Source organism: Marmota monax, unplaced genomic scaffold, assembly GCF_021218885.2.
Source record: "Marmota monax isolate L192 unplaced genomic scaffold, Marmota_monax_Labrador192_F-V1.1 WCK01_AAM20220418_F8-fsc00158, whole genome shotgun sequence".
Classification (NCBI taxonomy): domain Eukaryota; kingdom Metazoa; phylum Chordata; class Mammalia; order Rodentia; family Sciuridae; genus Marmota; species Marmota monax.
Genome location: NW_026694092.1, coordinates 2,019,247 through 2,037,318, shown reverse-complemented (window position 1 = coordinate 2,037,318; position 18,072 = coordinate 2,019,247). Strand labels below are relative to the sequence as shown.

General features: G+C 38.0%; 1 protein-coding gene across 4 annotated transcripts in view; it reads right to left on the bottom strand.

Moving 5' to 3' along the window:
* Positions 1-18,072, bottom strand: part of Sytl5 (synaptotagmin like 5) — a 257,975-nt gene that overhangs the window by 171,589 nt on the left and 68,314 nt on the right. Inside the window, exons 3-5 of one of the 4 annotated variants that reach the window (XM_058585750.1) lie at positions 11,520-11,592; positions 4,244-4,393; positions 660-745 (exon numbers count right to left, since the gene is read on the bottom strand). The exons of 2 other annotated variants lie outside the window; for them this stretch is intronic. The gene's annotated coding sequence lies outside the window, so the exon portion shown is untranslated. The remainder of the gene's footprint in view (positions 1-659; positions 746-4,243; positions 4,394-11,519; positions 11,593-18,072) is intronic. One more of the 4 variants, XM_058585751.1, reaches the window with a different exon arrangement.

Below are 18,072 nucleotides of genomic sequence, written 5' to 3'. Positions count from 1 at the left end.
TTAGAAGAAAAAGTAGACCTAAATCTCTATCATGTCAGATTAGGCCCCAACTTCCGTAATAAGACTCCTATAGAACAAGAATTAATACCAAGAATCAATAAATGATAAAAGCTAGTAAGCATGGCCAAACCTAAGTACAAGTAAGGAAAGTGGTTTTAGATGACCTAATATGTGTACCTATAAATAAGGAAGAATCAGAACTTAATACACTTCTTGGCACTTAGATCCATCTCTCAAATTTGGATGAAGAAGAATATAATTTATCTATTTTGATTAACTAATGATAGATAGAAAATGGTTCTTTCTAAGGGTGCACAGGTATAAAATGAATGGTTGTAATATTATATGATAAATTATTTACAAAGTGACCACAATTATTCTATTATCTATAATCTACTCTATGTATCTATACTTTTTTATTTTTTAATGTTTTTAGTTGTAGATGGACACAATACCTTTATTTTGTTTATTTATTTATTTTTTATGTGGTACTGAGGATGGAACCCAGTACCTCACACATGCTAGGTAAGCGCTCTGCCACTGAGTTACAACCCTAGCCCTGTATCCACACTTTTGAAAATGTGACTTTGAATCTCCTCTCATAAAGACATAATGCTTATATCCTCATCACTTAACTCTGAGTCAGCATTACTACTTACTTGGGGAAATAAAACAGGTCTGGTCCTCATAAGACTGTGTTTCTTCACTCTCACTGGAAACATTTCTGTCATGTCACAAGCATAAGCTAAACAATACAAAAGAAATAAAACTTAAAAAGTTAAGTATGAGAACCCTGATGGCGCATGCCTGTAATCCCAGTGGCTCTGGAGGCTGAGGCAGGAGGATCTCGAGTTCAAAGCCAGCCTCAGTAACTTAGCAAGATTCGCTCAAAATAAAAAGGGCTGAGGGAAGTGTTTCTCAGTGGTTAAACACCCCTGGGTTCAATCTCAGGTACCAAAAGTAAATAAAAATAAAAAATAAGCATGAGCTAGGGTTGCTGCAATATGAGAGATGTATTAGACTAGGTTCTCCAGAGAAGAACCAATACCAATAGAACCAATAGGATGGATAGGTAGGTAGACAGGTGGATAGATAGATAGATAGATAGATAAGAAGATTTATTAAGGAACTGAGGAGGCTTAGAAGTCCCACAACAAGCCATTTGTAAGCTGGAGACCCTGGAATGCTGGTAACATGGCTCAGTCCAAGTCCAAAAGCCTAAGACCCAGAAAAGAAGTCAATGGTGCAATTAGTCTGCAGCCAAAGGTCTGAGCGCCTGGGGGTTTGCTAGTATAAGTTCTAGAATCCCAAGGCTGGACAGCCTGGGTTCTGATATCCAAGGGCAGGAGGAAAAGAGTGTCCTAGTTCCAGGAGAGTCAGACAGAAAAATCTTTTTCTCCCCTTTTTGTTCTACCCAGGCCCCAGCTGATGGGAGAGTACCCACCCACATTGAGGGTGGATCTTCCCTACTCAGTACAATTACTAACACATCAACCTCCTTTGGAAACAACCTGTCACACACACACACACACACACACACACCCAGAAATAATGCTTATTATCCTCCAAGTGTTTCTAATTAAGTCATTTGATGCTTGTGCTTTCAGTGTCAAGTAAGAACCAATTGCAGAAACAAAGGTCATGAAGACTTATTCCTTTGTTTCTTTTGTCCAAAAGTTTTATGGTTTTAGCTCTTAGCACCATTTATTAACAGGACTGTGCCTTTTCCCCAGTGACCTGTGTTGGTACTCTTGCCAACAAGCAGATATATATATATATTTCAGTACTCAATTTGATCCCATTGATCTATATGTCCATGCTTATGCCAGTATTACTATCTTGATTATCTTCTGGACGGATTGTTCCTCTTTATCTCTAGTAGCATTTTTTTTAGTTTTAACATACTCATTTTCAGACGTTAGTCTAGCTAATCCAGCTTTCTTGTGGTTGCTGTCTCTATGGTTTATCTTTTGCCATCCTTTTTTGTTTGTTTGTTTATTGGTGATGGAACCCAGGGGTGCTCTACAATTGACCTACATCCCCAGCCCTTTTTTATTTTTTATATTGAGACACAGTCTCACTAAGTAGCTCAGGCTGGCCTTGAACTTGCAATTCTTCTACCTCAGCCTCCTGAGTAGCTTGTAGTGCAGGTGTATGCTCCATGAATTTTTAGCTTTGACTCTAAAGTATGTCTCCTTGAGACACCTATAGTTGGATTTTGTTTATTAATTCAGTCAGATAATCTGTCTTTTGTTTGCATTTAATATTATTCCTGATACAGTTAATTTTCCTCTGCTATTTTACTTTTTGTTTCCTATATCTAACATGTCCTTTTTTTTAAAAGATTTTTTTAGTTGTGGATGGACACAATACCTTTACTTACTTGTTTTTATTTTTATGTGGTGCTGGGGATTGAACCCAGTGCCTCACACATGCTAGGCAAATGTTCTACCACTGAGCCACAACCCCAGCCCCCTCACATGTCCTTTTTGCTCTTATATTCATCCTTTACTACTTCCTTTTGCAGTAAGTGAATATTTTCTCAAGCAGCATTTTAATTCCTTTATTTTTTCACTATATTTTCTTGATTTACTTCTTTAGTGGTTTCTGTAGGGCTTATACCATATCTCATCAAAAACAATCTCTAATTTATGTTAATTCATTGAGACACTGAGCTATTAACTTGTCCTTTTTATGGTATTATTGATATACATATTAAATCAATAAATTCTATAAATCCAAAAATACATTGACATAATTAATATTCCGTATGATCTTATGTACTTTAAAGAAGCCAAGAGAATAATAAATAATATTGACCTTTTCATTTGCCATTTCTAGTCATCTTCATTTGTTCCTGTGGTTTCAAGTTACTATCCAGGGTCATTTCCTTAATTCAGTATGACATTGCTCACATCCACTCCCTTTATTTTTTGAAAATATATTACACTTGTATATATTATATATACAATATATTATACACATATTATTTTATGTGATTGCTTTTTAAATCAGTTAAAGAAAATAAATATGTTCTAATCTGGTCTTTTGTAGCTGCATAATTATCTTCACCAGTGTACTTTGTTAATATTATTTATTTTTTGAAATTTATGATTTGAATTACTGTCTAGAGACATTTGCTTTCAGCCTGAAGAACTTTTCATTTTTCTTCATTCTTCTTTTTTTCTGCTTCTTAAATTAGGTTATCTCAATTGACTTATCAGAAAATTCACTTTGCCATTCTACTGGTCAGCCCTCTATTGAACTTTTCATCTCAGTTATTGTAATTCTCAATTCCAGAATTTCCATTGGTTCTTTTTTTTTTAGAGTGGAAAGTAGAAGCTTTATTAAAGGACAGTAGAAAAGACTTCTCCCTGGAGGAAGAAGGGGACGCAAGAGGTGGAATCCTCCATTTGGTGCTTTGTACTTTCTATCTCTTTATAATCACAGCCTTGAGGTGTTTGTTAAATTCCTCATCTAAAATAATCCAGCCAGTCACTAAACAAAGAAGCAAGTAATAACAAGTACTTGGTGGGGGGGCAATACCAAGAGTTGTTGCAATATATTATCAAGGATTTCCATTTTCCAAAAAAAAAAAAAAAAAAAATATATATATATATATATATATATATATATATATATATATATATATGAGATATGCTCTCACAGGCGGTTTCTGTTGCCTGCTTTTTTCTGGTGTACATGGGTCATAATTTCCTTTTCTTCGCATATCTCATCATTTTTTGTAGCAACTCTGGGTATTGGCCCCCTTCTCCAAGTGTTTGTTATCAATTGCCTGTTTATTGACTAGCTGGATTATTTTGGTGAAGTTTATCCTGCCCCCAGTGCAATGTAAAACCTTTGATGTTATTCCTTCAGGACTGCAGACTTGAGTAGGACCACAGTCACCCTGGGCTGACATTGGTTTGACAGAGCTCCCTTTGTCTCTTTCCCTGACAAGCCTACCTGTCTAACTCCAGAATTACTGGCTGACTGCTCTATTGTTCTTAACAATGTCTTGGGGCAATTGCTTTCCACTAGACTTTCACTGTTTTTGAGACTACCCTTAGCCTTGAACTTTTCCATTCTTTATTGCAAACAAAGTCATGAAATTCAGAGTTCTTTGTTTTATGGCTTGCTTCTCTCCAAAGACAAAATCTCTGAGCCTTGATTCTAGAGCTGGGACCAGGGGACAATGGCACAATATTCTCAGAGTAACACCCCTATTATAGGAGCTAAGTACCTGTAAAAGGAAAGAGTAGCTTTGGGTCTTCTCAGCTTGACTCTGTCAGAGTGGACCACACATGGATTACAACCCATGCAAGGATGATCAGGTCCCAATATACTCAACGATGCCACACCGAGAGTGGAGCTTCCATTCCATGAGTGAGGCCTGAGAGGAAGAAGGAATTATAACAGTGTTCCACTTTATGCTATAGCCCTTGCTGCTCTGCCACTGTGCTTTTTTTTTTTTTTTTTTTTTGGTACCAGGGATTGATCCCAGAGGTGCTTAACTCCTGAGCCACATCTGCCACATCCCCAGCCCTTTTCCCAATTTATTTAGACAGGGTCTCTCTGAGTTTCTCAGGGCCTCACTAAGTTGCAGAGGCTGGCTTTAAACTCACAATCCTCTTGCCTTAGCCTCCCAAACTGTTTGGATTACAGGCACATGCCTTTGAGCCTGGCTGCAATTTCTTTTTATTTTTTTTTTATTTTTTTAACTTTTTTAAAAATATTTTTATTAGTTATAGATGAACACAATGCCTTTATTTATTTATTTATTTATTTTTTAATTTTTTATTGTGGGTTATTCAAAACATTACAAATTTCTTGACATATCATATTCCACACTTTGATTCAAGTGGGTTATGAACTCCCACCTTCACCCCATACACAGATTGCAGAATCACATCAGTTACACATCCATTGATTTACATATTGCCATACTAGTGTCTGTTGTGCTCCGCTGCCTTTCCCATCCTCCACCCTCCCCCCTCCCCACCTCTCCCCTCCCCTCCCCTCCTCTCTCTCTACCCCCTCCACTGTATAACCCTGAGGGTCTCCTTCCATTACCATGCAATTTCCCTTCTCTCTCCCTTTCCCTCCCACCTCTCATCCCTGTTAAATGTTAATCTTCTTCTCCTGCTCTTCGTCCCTACTCTGATCTTAGTTACTCTCCTTATATCAAAGAAGACATTTGGCATTTGTTTTTTAGGGATTGGCTAGCTTAACTTAGCATAATCTGCTCTAATGCCATCCATTTCCCTGTAAATTCTATGATTTTGTCATTTTTTAATGCAGAGTAATACTCCATTGTGTATAAATGCCACATTTTTTTTATCCATTCGTCTATTGAAGGGCATCTAGGTTGGTTCCACAGTCTTGCTATTGTGAACTGTGCTGCTATGAACATCGATGTAGCAGTGTCCCTGTAGCATGCTCTTTTTAGGTCTTTAGGGAATAGACCAAGAAGGGGAATAGCTGGGTCAAATGGTGGCTCCATTCCCAGCTTTCCAAGAAATCTCCATACTGCTTTCCAAATTGGCTGCACCAATCTGCAGTCCCACCAGCAATGTACAAGTGTACCCTTTTCCCCACATCCTCGCCAGCACTTGTTGTTGTTTGACTTCCTAATGGCTGCCAATCTTACTGGAGTGAGATGGTATCTTAGGGTGGTTTTGATTTGCATTTCTCTGACAGCTAGAGATGTTGAGCATTTTTTCATGTACTTGTTGATTGACTGTATGTCCTCCTCTGAGAAGTGTCTGTTCAGGTCCTTGGCCCATTTGTTGATTGGGTTGTTTGTTCTCTTATTGTCTAATTTTTTGAGTTCTTTGTATACTCTGGATATTAGGGCTCTATCTGAAGTGTGAGGAGTAAAGATTTGTTCCCAGGATGTAGGCTCCCTATTTACCTCTCTTATTGTTTCTTTTATTGAGAAAAAACTTTTTAGTTTGAGTAAGTCCCATTTGTTGATTCTAGTTATTAACTTTTGTGCTATGGGTGTCCTATTGAGGAATTTGGAGCCCGACCCCACCGACTGTAGATCGTAGCCAACTTTTTCTTCTATCAGACGGCGTGTCTCTGATTTGATATCAAGCTCCTTGATCCATTTTGAATTAACTTTTGTGCATGGCGAGAGAAAGGGATTCAGTTTCATTTTGTTGCATATGGATTTCCAGTTTTCCCAGCACCATTTGTTGAAGATGCTATCCTTCCTCCATTGCATGCTTTTAGCCCCTTTATCAAATATAAGATAGTTGTAGTTTTGTGGATTGGTTTCTGTGTCCTCTATTCTGTACCATTGGTCCACCCGCCTGTTTTGGTACCAGTACCATGCTGTTTTTGTTACTATTGCTCTGTAGTATAGTTTGAAGTCTGGTATCGCTATACCGCCTGATTCACACTTCCTGCTTAGCATTGTTTTTGCTATTCTGGGTCTTTTATTTTTCCATATGAATTTCATGATTGCTTTCTCTATTTCTACAAGAAATGCCGTTGGGATTTTGATTGGCATTGCATTAAACCTATAGAGAACTTTTGGTAATATCGCCATCTTGATGATGTTAGTTCTGCCTATCCATGAACAGGGTATATTTTTCCATCTTCTAAGATCTTCTTCTATTTCTCTCTTTAGGGTTCTGTAGTTTTCATTGTGTAAGTCTTTCACCTCTTTTGTTAGGTTGATTCCCAAGTATTTTATTTTTTTTGAAGATATTGTGAATGGAGTGGTTGTCCTCATTTCCATTTCAGAGGATTTGTCGCTGACATACAGGAATGCCTTTGATTTATGCGTGTTGATTTTATATCCTGCCACTTTGCTGAATTCATTTATTAGCTCTAATAGTTTCTTTGTAGAGCCTTTTGGGTCTGCTAGGTATAGAATCATATCATCTGCAAATAGTGATAATTTAAGTTCTTTTTTTCCTATTTTTATGCCTTTAATTTCTTTCGTCTGTCCAATTGCTCTGGCCAGTGTTTCGAGAACTATGTTGAACAGAAGTGGAGAGAGAGGGCATCCCTGTCTTGTTCCAGATTTTAGAGGGAATGCCTTCAGTTTTTCTCCATTCAGAATGATGCTAGCCTGAGGCTTAGCATAGATTGCTTTTACAATATTGAGGTATGTTCCTGTTATCCCTAGTTTTTCTAGAGTTTTGAACATAAAGGGATGCTGTACTTTGTCAAATGCTTTTTCCGCATCTATCGAGATGATCATATGGTTCTTATCTTTAAGTCTATTGATGTGGTGAATAACATTTATTGATTTCCGTATATTGAACCAGCCTTGCATCCCAGGGATGAATCCTACTTGATCATGGTGTACAATTTTTTTGATATGTTTTTGTATCCGATTCGCCAGAATTTTGTTGAGGATTTTTGCATCTAGGTTCATTAGAGATATTGGTCTGTAGTTTTCTTTCTTTGAAGTGTCTTTGTCTGGTTTAGGTATCAGGGTGATGTTGGCCTCATAGAATGAATTGGGAAGTTCTCCCTCTTTTTCTATTTCCTGAAGTAGCTTGAAAAGTATTGGTATTAGTTCTTCTTTAAAGGTTTTGTAAAATTCTGCTGTATACCCATCCGGTCTGCAATTTCTTTTTAAAAGGACATGTTTCTCTTCCTCTCTGTCCTCCTCCCTAATCTCTCTCCCTCCTCAGGGAAACAGGATTACCTTTCTTCCCCATCCTAGGCAGAGTTATAGAGTTATGTCCTTGAGCACACACCCACCACAGACTTGAGGATGGCACCCAGAAGATCTCAGAAATTATTATCTCCCAAATTAACAAGTGAATTACAACTCCAGAGAACACGTGGAATGTAGCCTTCAAATCACCTCTTTAAAAACCCCTGTTCCCCCTGATGGGCAGATTCACAGCCTCTAGGACAGGAGTCTCCTGGGTTTCTCTTTTGCTAGCAAAGCAATAAAATGTCTTTCCTTTTTCTCAAAACTGTGTCCTCCTTATTGGATTGGGATTGGGCACAAAGACTGAGCTTTGGATAGCAATCTCCGATCTCTTAGCCACACTACCCAGAAATTTGCTATAGCAACAAGTGGCTGGGGGCAGGATAAAAAATGCTGGTGTCTTGAATTCCCCTAAAAATAGCCCTAATAGAAGGTAGAGGGGGAAGGATTTCTATGTTCTTTGTTGCACAAGTCCCTGTGGGAGTTTCCATTTTGCAAAAGTAGGAGGAGAGAAAGACAGACTCAATCTCAGTTCAAATACTACAGAATCTTAACTCTCACAGGTTATTGTTGTTGTTTTATTGTTTGTTTGTTTGTTTTTTGTGTTTTTTTTTTTTGGTATCAGGTATTGAACTCAGGGGCACTTGACCATTGAACCACATCCCCAGTCCTATTTTGTATTTTATTAGAGACAGGGTCTCACGGATTGCTTAGCGCCTTGCTAACATGCTGAGGCTGGCTTTGAACCTACAATCCTCCTGCCTCCACCTCTGGAGCCACTGAGATTACAGGCATTCGCCACTGCATCCAGCTCTCGCTGTTTTTTTTTTTTTTTTTTACTGTTATTTTATTTTTATTTAGTTTTTACTAGTGCATTAGAATTACACATAATAGTGGAGTTCATTTTGACATATACATAAATGGACATAATATTGTTTGCTCCATTTCTATTCCCAGTACTTCCTCTTTTCCTCTCCTCTCTCTCCCCCTCACCTCCTTCCTCTACTCTATTGGCCTTCCTTCTATTTATCTTTTTTAATTGATACATTATCACTAAGTATTAATAGATTTTATTGAATAAATATTTCTTCATTTGCTGTTGTCTTTAAGACCATTTCTAGAGACTTTAAATGGTTGTTTAAGATATATGTTATACTGGGCATGGTGGCACATGCCTGTAATCCCAGGGACTAGAGAGGCTTAAGGAAGGAGGATCTCCAGGAGCCAACTTTAGCAATTTAGGCCCTAAGCAATTCAGCAAGACTAAGCAATTTAGCAAGACTCTATCTCAAAATACAAAATGAAAAAGGTTGGGGATGTGGCTCAGTGGTTAAGCTCCCCAAAATTAGAAAACTTTGATTTATAAAGACATTTGAATGAAGCTTCCAAAGATAGCAAAAAAAATAGCCATTTTCTGCATTATAGAGAAAAAGTATTGCCACAATTCACAGTGGCAAGCAAGACTTAAGATATGGCTTTAATTAATAGGATCTATTGTTACATTTGAAAATAAACATTTCATGAAAACTCAACTTACAGAGCAAGATCCGGTTTTGCCAGACATTTTGGCCAGAAAGTGAGAGAAAAGAGAGTGGGTATTTTCACATCTAAAACATCCTTACTTCAATTCCCAGAGTCTGAAAATATAAACTATCTGAGATGCTTTACCCATAATGCAAATAAAATGTCAAAATCACTGAACAGGAAATTAATTACATTTAACCACCCATACAATTTTCCAATGAAGAGAGCTAAAGAATCCAACAGCACTCTACCCTGAATTTCTTCCATCTTTTCTTGACTTCTAAGAGCAGCCACTCCTGGGATCTCTCAGTCTGACAATTAACTTCTTTACTACAACATATTCAAACTGTCTTAAAAAATAAAATCTGCAGCTAAATGTTCTGTGCCCTAGGAAATGCTAAGTCTAATTTTTGATTTATAAAGATCTTAATTACAACAACTAAAAAAAATTGTTGTAAATGCCAGCATGTCAGGGAAGAAGAATGTCCAAAAATGAGGGAAAAATAACTATTCAGGCAACCATACCTGCTGACCTCTGGCACCTGGGTCAGCAAGGAAGCTAGCAAACCCAGTTCTCAGGAGCAGACACTTTAAATCAGTGATAATAGATTATTGCAACAGGCTGGTTCATATTTCTAAAACAGTCTGAGAAAGTAGCTTCAAAAATATCTAATTGGGTCTTGCCTAAAGGTGAAATAATGATATATTTCATATGCATATATTTCACTGCACAAACTTCATGTATAGCTGGGTGTATCGGCACATCATCTACTAAGGAGGCTGAGGCAGGATTACAAACCAGAAGCTAGCCTCAGCCACTTAGCAAGACCCTGACACAAAATGAAAAATAAAAAGGATTAGGGATATAGCTCAATGGTAAAGCATGCATGACAGGACTCAATCCCTAGCACTGCAAAACAACAACAACAAAAACACTTCACATAATTTATGCTTAAGTTAAATAATATGTACCTTTCCTTCTTATCCTGCACCTCCACTTTTAGCCCAGCTTCTTCCCTTTTATGGTGGGCAAATTGATTTGGGTCCTTAAAGATCCAGATCAAGCTGGGCACAGTGGTGCATGCCTGTAATCTGAGCAGCTCAGGAAGCCAAGACAGGAAGATCATGAGTTCAAAACCAGCCTTAGCAATGTAATGAGGCCCTAGCAATTCAATGAGACCCTGTCTCTAATTAAAATGCAAAATAGGCCTGGAGATGTGGCTCAGTGGTCCAGTGCCCCTGAGTTCAATCTCTAGTACTCCCACACCCCCCTCAAAAAATTTGCATGGTTAATGAAATAATTGTAAAATATTTAAAATCTAGACACTAAAGGTTTTCATTTTGTGGCAGTGGCAACATGAGAAGAGTTGTTTATTATTTGTAGAACATAAACTCTTCATTACTGAGAATCTTTTAGATCTCTAGGATGCTTTTCTATTAAAATCAAAGTCAAAAAAAGCAATGTAGCTTCTGTGGCTGAAGACTCATGAGATGATCAGTTACTGGAATGGAAAGTGACTCACATGTCTCATTCTCCCTTCCCATAAAAACAAATTTGGGCACTATAGATTATAGTGTTTTCTTCCGGTTTCAGCCAGTATGAGCATGGTAGCTGCTTGCAATAGGGAATGTGGGAAGCTAAAGGGGTATTTGAAAACAGTGACACCATCTACTGTACAAAGAGCTCCCATAGTCTCCTAAATATTAACACTTTCTCATGCTTGCTTCCTTGTTCTCACTTTCTCACTGTTTGTTTGTTAATTGTTATTGTGGTAAAATTCACTTAACATAAAATTCTACATTTTAGACGGCAATTCTGTGGCCTGTAGTACAGTCACAAAATTGGGCAACCATCACAACCACCTAAGTCCTTTTTCTCATCTCCAAAGGGAACCCTTTACCCAACACGTCATTTCCCATTCTTCCTGTTCCCCAGCCCCTAGCAACCATAAGTCTTCTTTCTTGTCTCTATGGAGTTACCTATTGTGGATGCTTCATAAAACTAAAATCATTTAATATGTAACCACCATTCTGCTCTGTTTGTATATATTTGACATTTTTTTAAGATTCAACATCTAAGTGAGTCATGCAGTATTTTTCTTGCCATGTCGGGCTTTTTTCACTTAGCAGGGTGACTACATTTAAGTCTTTGATCAACTTGGTTTTTAACCATAGACACAATTTTATGAGAGTAAGCCTACATTGCACTCTCTAGTACTAAACGACAGCAGGTACAGGGGTCCTTGTTTTCTAGCCACCACTGAGCTGGTGGGAACAGGAAATAGCAAGTAAGTTAAATCACCGATTATCTTACCAAATGTTCGCAGCTTCTTTCTTCATTAAGTGCTTTCCAGGTTTTTGTGGGTTTTGAAATGTATCCCAGAATCCTGAAAAAGTTGATTTTGATAGTTTATACTTAATTGTTCCGTGGGGGGATAGGGTTTAGAGTGCCCTACAGCAATTTTGGTGGCTTTTAAAAAAGGATTTGTTGTTAACAAAAATATGTACGTATTAACCCTGCTCTTGGTTTTCATATGCTTCTTCTAATTTGCAACTGTTTCTTATGCCTTTTAAAACAGTAATTAAACACTGCATGTTTCATTATCTTAACTTTTTTTTTTTTACCAGGGATTGACTTAGGGGCACTCAACCACTGAGCCACATCCCAGCCCTATTTTGTATTTTATTTAGAGACAGGGTCTCACTGAGTTGCTTAGGGCCTCGCTAAGTTGCTGAAGCTGGCTTTGAACTTGCTACCAGTCCTGCCTCAGCCTCCCAAACCACTGAGATCACAGGTGTGTGCCACCGTGCCTGGTTATCTTAGCCATTTTTACAAAGTCAAGAGGCATGAATATTTCCCCACTAATTTGTGGATTTTTATCTTTTGTTTGTAAGAAATACCAAAATAACTTTCTAAATAATTATTACTCAATTTGATGAAATTAATAAAGGTACTGGAGTAGGACCAAATGACTTGAAACTTTCTGAAAACAATTCTAGACATTTCTCTTTACTTACTTGACATTTAAGTTTTTTTTAATGCCTTGCCAATTTTGATTTGCTAGCTTAATTAATATCATTAATCATTCTCTAGACATAAAATACACTTAGGGCATTAATTACACTGACAGTGCATCCTCATGACAAAGAAACTTCTTGTTAACGTGAATGTTTTTCAGCTGCCATCTTGTCAAACTGAACTATCTTGTTAATGCAGGTTCTTCATAATGTGACTAAAAGCCTGTGCTAGCAGTTGAACAACTGTTTCCCTGTTGATTTCCTGCTGTTCATTTGTACATTTTTATTAGAATTAACACCAATTTGTTTTGTCTTTGAAAAAGTCTATTCATCTACTTTTCCATTTAGTGAGGGTAAATTGAATTAAAACTAAGTAAGATGGGGCTGGGCAATAGAATACTTGCTTAGCATGCAGGAGGAGCTAGGTTTGACCCTCAACCCCGCAAAAAGAAATAAGCAAACAAAAATGTTAGGGAGGATAATACATAAATCCACTTAGGCCATAAGAATTACAACACTTTTAAATATGCTGAATCCTAAAGACCCAATGACAACATCATTGCAATTCGTCATCTTAATAGAAGATCTTTACTTTCTTTGGAATCCCTATTCATCAAGAAACCACTGGACAAATAGATCAAGTATGCCTGGCAAAGCCATTTTCTCCATTAAGTAATAGTAAGACAATCCAATCTCTCTTTCTCTTTTCTCTCTCTCTCACATAATCTCTCTGTCACATACAGATGTTCTTGTATAATATTCTCACACCATTGAGAATTATTCTCTGTACCTCACTATGGCATCTTTGCTTTAGAGCAATACTTCTAATACTGTGATGAAGGACCTTTAAAAAATATCCAATCCATTAAGGACCAATATTTTTGTAAAACGTATTCAAAGTCAAGCATTGGAAAATAACCATCATGGATGAAGGACATATAAAACACAAGCCCCATGTTTTTAAATATTTGAGATCAATAATTATCAAATAATTCTTTCAAATTGTTCTAAAAGGCCAGTTGCAGTGGCACATGCCTGTAAATCTGGCAGCTTGAGAGCCTGAGGCAGGAGTATTGAGAGTTCAAAGCCAGCAAAAGCAAGGTGCTAAGCAACTCTGGGAGACCCTGTCTCTAAATAAAATACAAAATAGGGCTGGGGATGTGGCTCAGCGGTCAAGTGCCCCTGAGTTCACTCCCCTGTACTTGCCCCCCCAAAAAACAAATTGTGCTAAAAATTATTTATTTATTTATTTTTAGTACTGAGGATTGAACCCAGGGGTGCTTTACCACTGAGCTACCTCCTCAGTGCTTTTATTTTTTATTTTTTATTTTGAGATAGGGTCTTGCTAGGTTGCTGAAGCTATCCTCAAACTTGGATCCTCCTGCCTTATGCTCCTCCTGAGAAATTGCTCTAATTTCTAAATATTTATTTTCCATTTCTTTTTCTCTTCTTCTTCTTCTTTTTTAATCGGTGCTAAATATCAAACCCAGGGGCCTTGCACATGTTAGGCAAGAATCCTACCACTAAGGTACCCCTCCAGTTCTATTTTTCATTTCTATATGCATCACAAGTTACTGTCTCAGAGGCTAGAGGTGTAGCTCAGTGGTAGAGTGCTTACCTACCATGCATCAAGGCACTGGGTTCCATCCCCACACTGTAAAAAATGAAATAAAAATAGAGGAATTTACTATATTGGACAAGTAGTAACTCACAGTTCATGGACTGGTATGAGTCTGCTGATCACAGTTTGAGAAGCATTGCTATAGATCACAACATCCATCATCAGGATTTTCACTCTCTGGTCCTTCTCCACCTCAATGGTCTTTTATTTCCCACAAGCATGCTCAAATATTTTCTATTCTTTTTTTTTTTTTGGGGGGGGGTGGTACCAGGAATTGAACTCAGGGGCACTCAACCATTGATCCACATCCCCAGCCCTATTTTATATTTTATTTAGGGACAGGGTCTCATTGAGTTGTTTAGTGCATCGCAGAGGCTGAGGCTGGCTTTAAACTTTCAATCCTCCTGCCTCAGCTTCCCAAGTCACTGGGATTACAACAGTGCAGCTACTATACCCAGCTCAAATATTTTCCTTCTTAAAATAGCAACGTTAATAGCCAGGTGTGGTGGAGCACGACTGTAATCCCAGTGACTCAGGAGGCTGAGGCAGGAGGATTGCAAGCTCAAAGCCAGCCTAAGCAACTTAGTGAAGCCTTAAGTAATTCAGTGAGATCCTGTCTCTAAATACAATATAACAAGGGCTGAGGATGTGGCTCAGTGGTTAATCACTACTGGGTTCAATCCCCTTTCCAAGAAAAAAAAAAAAGAATAAAAGTTTGCACTTGCTATTGTTGTATCTTCTTCTAATCCCTCCTTGGTGCCTTATAATCTGACTCTGTCCCCAGTTCAAGAAAGTGCTTTTGCTATAGACCCATGAAACACATGGACCACATTTAGTCCTTGAGATGGGGGCCACTCCCTACCCTTCCTTAGCCCTTCTTCACCCTCAGATTTAAGGATAAGACTCTTTTCTGGACTTCCTCCCATAGCTTTCCTTAGTACTTCTTTTTACTGTTGATTCCAAAAAGTGTATGTATAGAGTCCAAACTTCTCTCCTGGAGCTAGTATTGTTTTCCTGTAAGTTGGTCCCAACTCAAGAGTTTGAAACTCTACCACCTAGTTAAGGTCACTTTGCTCAGTTTCTTTAACTTTTCCAACTTTCAGTTTGAGTATCTGTAAAATGGGAATAAATATCTAACTCAGGGGATTATTGAACAGATTAAATGATGTAATGCAGTAGAAATATATAAGCAGTGCCGAACATATGAGATACTACTTACTTCCTCCTGGATTTTCTTCTCATACTAATCCTTTATCATATTGAATGTGGCTAGTGCTTTATCAGATTGTTTTGCCTCCCTCCCTTCCATCCATCCTTTGACAAATACTCAATGAGCGCCTCCTATATATCAGGTATGATATAAGGTGATAGGGATAAAACATTGACTAAGACAAACAGCCCCACCCTCATTAAGTTTATACTCTAGAAGTAATAAGGATGTCAAATAATTAATTCACCACAATGCACAGAAATTTGGGTTTCATATTTAACTTCTTTCTCTTCTTTATTGAATTCCCAGTCTGACCTCCATCAGTGATGAAATTCTTTCAAAACTTTCTCATTATTTCTGAAGTCAATTCTTTCTTGGAGCTCCACACTATATAATCCAGTAGCCATTAGATACATGTAGCCTTTTAATTGATTCAAATTAAGTAAGATTTAAAATTCAGTTCTTCAGTTTCATTGGACACATTTCAAGAACTCAGTAGAAATGTATATCTTCTGGCTATTAGTTAGTACATATCTAGACTATAAGGGCACCACAGAACAATTCTGAGGGGACACAAACATTAGTCCATACCAAGTACCACCATTACAGAAATTTCAATTGGTCAGCACTGTTCTATCTTGGTGACCTAAATAATATCCTTACCATCTCTTCTATATTACTAAAACAGCCTAACTATTTTAATCATATGCTTCTGTGATAAATATATATTTGGTCCTTGTCCTCAGTTCCAAATCCCTTGAAATTGCTTGGATGATAGAAGCATCTTTTGTTCTAATGAGGCCATTCTTGGTGGGCCTCTGGGTAGCTTCAGGATCAGGGCTGGTTGTCAGAAAAACCAAAACATGATTAGAGGGTTCCAAATTTCTTTTTTTTTAATTTTTTAATTGTTGGTTGTTCAAAACATTACATAGTTCTTGATATATTATATTTCACACTTTGATTCAAGTGGGTTATGAACTCCCATTTTTACCCCGTATACATATTGCAGAATCACATCAGTTACACATCCATTGATTTACATATTGCCATACTAGTGTCTGTTGTATTCTGCTGCCTTTCCTATCCTCTACTATCCCCCCTCCCCTCCCCTCCCCTCCCCTCTTCTCTCTCTACCCCCTCTACTGTCATTCATTTCTCCCCCTTGTATTATTTTCCCCTTTCCCCTCACTTCCTCTTGTATGAAATTTTGTATAACCCTGAGGGTCTCCTTCTATTTCCATGCAATTTCCCTTCTCTCTCCCTTTCCCTCCCACCTCTCATCCCAGTTTAATGTTAATCTTCTTCTCATGCTCTTTGTCCCTACTCTGTTCTTAGTTACTCTCCTTATATCAAAGAAGACATTTGGCATTTGTTTTTTAGGGATTGGCTAGCTTCACTTAGCATAATCTGCTCTAATGCCATCCATTTCCCTGCAAATTCTATGATTTTGTCATTTTTTAATGCAGAGTAATACTCCATTGTGTATAAATGCCACATTTGTTTTATCCATTCGTCTATTGAAGGGCATCTAGGTTGGTTCCACAGTCTTGCTATTGTGAATTGTGCTGCTATGAACATCGATGTAGCAGTGTCCCTGTAGCATGCTCTTTTTAGGTCTTTAGGGAATAGACCAAGAAGGGGAATAGCTGGGTCAAATGGTGGTTCCATTCCCAGCTTTCCAAGAAATCTCCATACTGCTTTCCAAATTGGCTGCACCAATTTGCAGTCCCACCAGCAATGTACAAGTGTACCCTTTTCCCCACATCCTCGCCAGCACTTGTTGTTGTTTGACTTCATAATGGCTGCCAATCTTACTGGAGTGAGATGGTATCTTAGGGTGGTTTTGATTTGCATTTCTCTGACTGCTAGAGATGGTGAGCATTTTTTCATGTACTTGTTGATTGATTGTATGTTAGAGGGTTCCAACTTTCAACACTGTTCCACCCCATACCTCTGGGGAGAGGAGAGGTGCTGGAGATTGAATTAATTGCCAATGACCAATGGGTGAATCAATTATGCCTACATGATAGAATCTCTATAAAAAACCCTGAATGATGGGTTTCATGGAGCTTTTGGATTAATAAATACATCATGATGCTAGGACAGAGGACATGGAAACTCTGCACTGTCCATCCCCCTTGCCCTGTACACTTCTTCCATTTGAGTAGTACCCCCTGCCCCCCACCACCTTTGTTGGTGGGAATAGTAGAGATTGAACCCAGGACTTCATGCATGTTAGGCAAGTGATTTATACCTGAGCCACATCTTCAGCCCTTTTAAAAATTTTATTTTGAGACAGACTCTCATTAAGTTGCCAAGGCTGGCCTTCAACTTGCCAACACTCCTGCCTCAGCCTACCCAGTACCTGAGATTACAGGCATGTATGCTTGAGTAATATTTTTTATAATAAACTGGTGTGAGTAAGTAAAGTCACTTCCTGAGTTCTGCTATAATAAACTGGTGTGAGTAAGTAAAGTCACTTCCTGAGTTCTGCAAGTTTTCCTACCAAATCAAAAGTAGAGAAGGCATTATGAGAATCCCCCACTTTATAGCTGGTCTGTCAGAAGTACAGATGGCCCAGACTTGCAAATTGCATCTGAAGTGAGTGTAGTCTTGTGAGACTGATCTCTTAAATGCTGAGGTGTGTGATACTCCAGGTAGCTAGGGTCAGAATTGAATTGAATTATAGGACAGTCAGTTAGTATCCAGAGATTTGAAATATTGGTTAGTGTGAGGAAAATCCCAAACATTTGGTATCAGAAATGTACAAATAAACAGTTTGGACCCTCCAATGTATTCTCTACTAATTTCCTAGAATGATTTCCAGAATGCATATATAACCTTGTTGCTCTTACATAAACAATTCTTTAATAGTTCACTAGTTTCAGGACATAGCTCTGTAGCCTGCCTAAAAATACCTTGTGTTATCTGAACCTTGACTAACTCTGTCTTCATCTCTTGCAATTCCCAAAATGATTTAAAAGAGAAGTCGAAAGACATCTGACCTGATATTAAGTC